Source organism: Cynocephalus volans, chromosome 16, assembly GCF_027409185.1.
Source record: "Cynocephalus volans isolate mCynVol1 chromosome 16, mCynVol1.pri, whole genome shotgun sequence".
In the NCBI taxonomy this organism is placed as follows: Eukaryota; Metazoa; Chordata; class Mammalia; order Dermoptera; family Cynocephalidae; genus Cynocephalus; species Cynocephalus volans.
In genome coordinates, this window is record NC_084475.1 from 69534203 (window position 1) to 69540369 (window position 6167).

The window sequence follows — 6167 nt, forward strand, 5'->3', positions numbered from 1 at the left end:
AGTGTTTAAAAGAACAAGAACAAGTTGTGGATCATGGAATATGGGTTATCAGCAGAAGGATCAGACAATAAAATGAGTGAGTGTAATCCATTTAGTAAAAATAACTCATCAACAGAGTTGTTCCAAATGAAAAAAAAAAGCACTACAAGCTATAAAGGAGTTGGGGCAGGCAAGCTACTTGGCAGAAAATATACACTTGGTATTTTCCATGAATTTCTCTAATAATGCCTTTGTCTGGTCTCCCTAATAACCCCACTGGAATGATGTCAGTTACATTAGTAATTTATGGTTTCAGTCTTGCCAAGTGTTTGCTATGCAGGAAGTAAGAGAATTGGCTAAGAAAGCTGAGCACTTCTAGTCAATACAGATCATCCAATTGTACGGGACAGAAGTCCCGACAATACGCTTTTATAAAGAGCACATCTAATCAAAAGAAACAGTGGAAAATCCCCACTGAAAAATAGGTAAGGACACAAACTGACATCTTCATAAAAGAAGAAATACAGAGAAAATGAAAAATGTTTAATCTCATTTGTGACTAAAGAAATGCAAAATAAGACTAGATACTTCCCTTCCATCAGTATGGCAGAGATGAAAGAGAATGATAACATCGAGTGTGCATCAGGTGCAGGGCATAGGAAACAGATCCTCTTGTGTATTGCCGGGGAATACTGTTGGAGAAGGGCAAACTGGCACACATTTCCTCCAGGGCACATGGCAATCTTCAACATCCTAAAAAAGTACAACAATCTCTTTGACCTACTTATTCTATCACCAGAAATTTATTCCAAGGAAAAAATTAGGTAAGATTGTTCACTGGAGCCTTGTGTATAGTATCCCCCTCTTTTTCATTTTCACCTGTATTTTTCATTTTTTCTGTACTTTCTATTTTTCCTACAATGATTTTTTGGGGGAGTTTTTTTTTTTTTTTTTTTTTAAATTAAAGAAACTGTACAAGCTTATCTTCCACCATAACTACCCTGTTTTCCTTACTGGGGAAGACTGGGATAAGCACTGTCCTTTTACTTTGTTAATGATGCTTTTGGGTATTTCTTGAGCAACTCAGGTCCTTCTTGTTGCTTTGCTGCTGCACTTCAAAAGAATCCTTCCTTGGGGATCATTTTCATAATGAAATGCTTATAAAGTGCCTTCAGTACCTCAAAGATTTTGCTTTTTTTCTTTTATTGGTCTAACTGGTAATATCCAGAAATCGCTAGAGAAAGTGGTGTGTGTCCACATTCCTGACTTAGCAGTCTCATTTCATTGTTAAATGGAAGCCCAAACGTTGTTACGTCGGTAAAGGGCAAACTCCAAAACCTGTGCAGAGCCAAGCACACAGTTTCCACTTAAAATGTTTGAGTGGGTACATAGGTCACAAGTGTTCCTGCATAAGCGTTCTTCTTCCCCTGTGTTGGGGAGGGAACAAAAGTTGGAAGATCACTGAGTCTCCTTGGAAGAGGGACTGATGAGCATCTCACAGAAAAAGCTGGCAACACTGAGTCAACTGCAAGGCAATGAAGAGGTATAGGCTCCAACAGACAGGAGTACAGACGGGGCCTCCCCTCACAGGCAAGACGGATCTCTGAGGACCCTGCCTTCTCGGAGTGGCTACTTTGCTTTTGCCCTAGGTCTTTAAAAAATAATCCATCCTCGCTAAGAATGAACACGATGTGTAAGAATCTAACTTGTGCAGGGAAACAGGTCCACCTATTAACTAGTAGTCGCACTCGCAGGGGAAAACAGGGCCGTCCCAAGCTACCCGTTCGGTGGGACTCAGACGTGTGAACGCCGCGTCCTCGGAGTCTGCTGCTTCTACAACGCAGGGAGGGACCCGGCCTGTAAACCTGGAGCCCTACGCGAAGTCACAACGCCACGTTCGTTCCGGGGTGAGCCACCACACTACTATTCCAGGCAAAATGTCCTGCATGTTCTTTCTCTTTATTGCGGCTCGCCTGCCCTCCCGCCCTTGAAAAATCTTAGACCCCTTTCTGACTTCCAGCGGTGCCCTGACCCCCTCCCACGGCCCTGGCCGCGGCCCAGCCCACCACGCCTTTGGCTAGAGATTGAAGTCCTCTGGAGCCAACCGCAGGACACCCTGGGTTGGGGCGGACCCTCGCTTCCACTCTCTCGAAAGCAGCACTCTTCTCGGATTTGCGCCCTTTGCGGCGCCCTGGGCCACAGGCAGCCGCGGAGGCGGGGAAGGAACAACTTTCCCCCGGCCCTCTAACCACAAGGCCCGGGGAGAGGGATCGCCGACCGGAGCCGGCCCGGCGGCTGGCGTGGGGGGCTGGGGCGGGGGACGACAGGGGCTTCCTTTTCTCCCCAAGCCCCGCCAGATGATGGAAAGGCAAACAATAGGGGAAACGCGGAGAAACAAAAGGCCATTCGCCACGATCCCAGTCGGCTCTGTCGCAAGGTCCCTGCGGGGAGGGCTCATGGAAGGGGATCCGGAAAAGACTGAGGGGGGATCTCCAGGGGATTAGGGTATCTGGTACGGCCAGGCGCCAGTGGTCGGCCCTTTGCCCTCTCGAGACGGGTCCCAAGGTGGGGAAGGCCAAAGAAAAGTTGGAGGGTTTTCACCTTGTTCCTCAGTGTGGGGAAAGGGAGGAGCTGGGATTCCAGAAGTTTGACAGTTGTTGGCCCGAGAGTTCAGCAGGATTTCCACGTCCTTTAAACGCTCCCTCCCTCCAAGAAGCACCAACAGCCCAAAGGCGACCTGGCTGAGGGCGCGGAGTTCCCCCACGCAGCCCCAAGCCGAGTCTCCTCCCTCAGGATTAAGACGCCCAAACGTCGTCCCCTGCCCAGGCGCACTTCTGTAGAAGTTTGTCTTCCCGCCACCCACAGCCCAACACGCACCCTGCAGGCACCGGCGAATCGTGATGGGTTCGGGGACAGACTTGCACCCCTAAGGGAGGAAGGTTTTACTGACTTTATATCTTTTAAAATCAAGCCACGGGTCCTGGGGTGGGAACTGGACCCTCGTTCCTTCCGGGGAAGTGCGCACGAGGAGCCGGCCCGGAGGCAAGGCGCCGACACCGCTCTGAAGCGGACTCCAGCCCCGGAAGCCGGCGGAAGGCGGGCCGGGGAGCGGGGTCCACCGCCTCCCGCGGTACCGTGGCGCCCGCCCCCAGGTGCGCCCCGCACCTCTGCCCGCCGGGGCGCGATCAGCAGCCAGCAGCTGCCGGGCTGCGCCGCCTCCCCTTGCTCGGGGCGGCTTCTCACTCACCGTGGGGTTTCACCTTGAGCCTAGGGCCCTGTCGGCTCCCTTCGCCGGGTTAGCTGCTGCCGGGGCGAGAGTAAATAAAAGGGTGCGCTCGGGGCAGGAGGGGCAAACTTGCCGGTCCACGTGAGGAGCTCTTCGGCCAGCGCGCGCGGTCCCAGCGAGCCGGGGGCGGGCGGGCGAGAGTGGGGCTCCAGCTGCAGCCGCCGCCGCTCTGGAGTAGCCCCCACATGCACCCAGCGCACCGCGCAGCCCGCCGGGGCTCTACCAGCAGCCCGAGCGCCGAGCGGGGACCCCTGGCGGCCGCCCGTGGAATGGCAGCTCCGCGGGGGAGAGAAGTCAGGTCGCCTTCAGGATCATCTTCCCTCTGGAAAGGAAGGGACTTGGGCAGCCTACGGAGGCTCCCAACCTTGCAGAGAAGACACTGACCCTTGGTCCAGGGTGGCAGGGAAAATGCCGGACCAGAAAGGATGTATTCTGGATCCACAACGGCCACTTCCAAGGCACCCAGAGAGGGGGAAATGGCTTATTTTGTCCAAGATTTTCTGCCTGTTGAAAAATGCCATGGACTGTAAGAAAATAATCTAAGTGATTCATTTTAAAAAATAATTCAGGCCCAGCCCAAAAGTTGTCTGGTCCAGCCCATTCCTGCGGGGTCGCTGAATAGATAAAGTTGTCCTTGAGATGGTAATGAGTTAATAGCCCTTTATTGTTCTCTTCCTTTCCTAATGTTTCTCCTTTCACAGGGTTTTGGGTGGGCCTTTTTTGCCGGCTTGTCCTGAGCCCTCAGACAAAGACATTTCCTACAAGGGGGTAGTAAATTGGGGTACTTTCAGACATCATTTGGGAAGATTGTGCACTCGGTAGTACTCTCAGCCAATGAGGAGGTGGGGGCAGGGACTTGTGCACTAGGAAATGAATTGCTTGTTACAGCCCTTTTCCGTGTGCCTGCCCATCCAACACCTGAGCCTTGCAAGGCCACAGTTAAAGTCTCACTTCGCTGTACCTTGTGTCTCCATGGCCATCCGTTGGCCTTGGACAGGTGAGGGTGTTTCTCACAATTTGGAGGCTCGTCCAGGATCTCTGCAACTGTGGAACTGGGACCCCGATAGAGGGGAGACGAGTCCCACCCGATTTCGGACGGCCTGCTCTGTTTGGGTGGCCAGCTTCTCGCAGGACTGCAGATATGCCTGAGACTGTTATTCTGAGGATGGCAGAAGCAACGCTGGGGGGGAAGAAAGCAGGCACCACGGCAACCAGGCAACCTGGTGCCACTGAGCCAAGGTAGGAAAATTGGACTATTAAGTACTGCCTTGGTGGTTGGGCATTTTCAGAGGTCTAGTGTGTGGCTGAGATGTATCCTAGATACAAAACGAGTGTGGAGTCTTGATCTCCAGTTCCATTTTCCTGCAAGGGACACAGCTGGAGAAAGACAAAGTGGGTCCTGCTATGTACAAGAAACCTCCAGTAAGGGGGATTGAGTACTCAGGGAGACTCAGACACAAGGATCACTGACCTCAGGTGAAAATGGGAAACAAAAATTCTAGGCCTAGGGAAACAAGGAAGGGAGGAATTAAGGAGATTCTTCCCAACATTGTCTCAGATAGTCCCTTGGGGGGAATATTAAAGGACTGTGTGGAGAAAATAAAATAATTTAGTCAGGATCCCTCCACATTTCTTGTAAACAAGTTGTGTGTGGGTGGAGTTAGTGTGCATGTGCACCCATGTATCTTTCTAGGTAATTGCTATTGTGTGTTCTTGAGTTTGTGAAGCAGTGCTGGCAGGCAGAGCTGGCATCTAAGTGTCTAAAAATAGAGCATGTTTACTCTGCTGGCAGCTACTCAGTTTCAGTTTTTCTTTGGACTTTGCTGGTAACAGTTGATTTTCTGAGTTTCTGTGTGGACTGCTTAGCTTGTAGTGATGTGTGTGCTGAATAAAGACTATTCCTTCTTCAACCAAGGCTCCAAGGACCATTTTGTCCAGTTACCTAGCTCACAGACCTGCATGTGAAGGGTTTGTGAATAGGCTCAAGGGGTCTGTGAGCACCAGAGACTGTAGCCTTAGCTCAACAATTGGCATTGTCAGCAGGATTACACTACAGACTGGGAGAGGAATTCCCAGACAAGGAACAAGGAGTAACAGAGAATGATTAACTACTGTTGTTTTATTTGGACCAAAGAGCCCATTCGTAAACCTTCAGTGTTTTGGCCACATTTTGGCTCAGATGAGGACTGGATCTGTCAGGCCCTTCTCCTCTGTGTTAATGATAAATCCTCATCCTTCCAGGAGGAGAAGAATTATGCTATACACTGGTTATCAGGAGTGACTCCCATGTTTCCTCTTAAAATCAAGGGAAAAGACCCTAAAACAGAATCTTGAGATCCTTTGTCCTGTCTTCCTTCTCTTTATGCCTCACAGAATGGGAGGCAGGAGGACTCTGGGCAGGCCAAATGTTCAGACCCCTATGCAGAGTCTGAATTGTTGGCCCCTGGAGAGTCTGAGCCCTCACCCCTGTGGATCCATATCCTAATCTAAGGAGGTGTTGGGAAAATAGAATAGTTTGGTCAGGACCCTTGCCTGGGGTCCAGTTGGGTGTGGTTCAGCATTCTTTGTAAGCAAATTGTGTGTGTGTGTGGAGTTAGTGTGCATGTGCGCCAATGTATCTTTTCAGTTTTGTTGCTATGTGTGTTCTTCTGGAGAGAGAGAGGGAGAGAGAGAGAGAGCCAAAGAGAGGAAAGAGGTAGAGAGAAGGCAGAGGGAGAGAGTAGAGAAGAGTTTGGTGAAGCAGGCGGGCAGGCGTCGGCCTCGGGCATCCTCCCCATGCAGCCATGCTTTCTAACCTATGGCTTTCAAGGACCTTTTGTCTGGTTACCTAGCTCATAGACCTGTGTGAAGGGATCTGGTGACCCAGCCTGGCGTGTGAAGGGTTTGTGACTGAGTCTGTGAA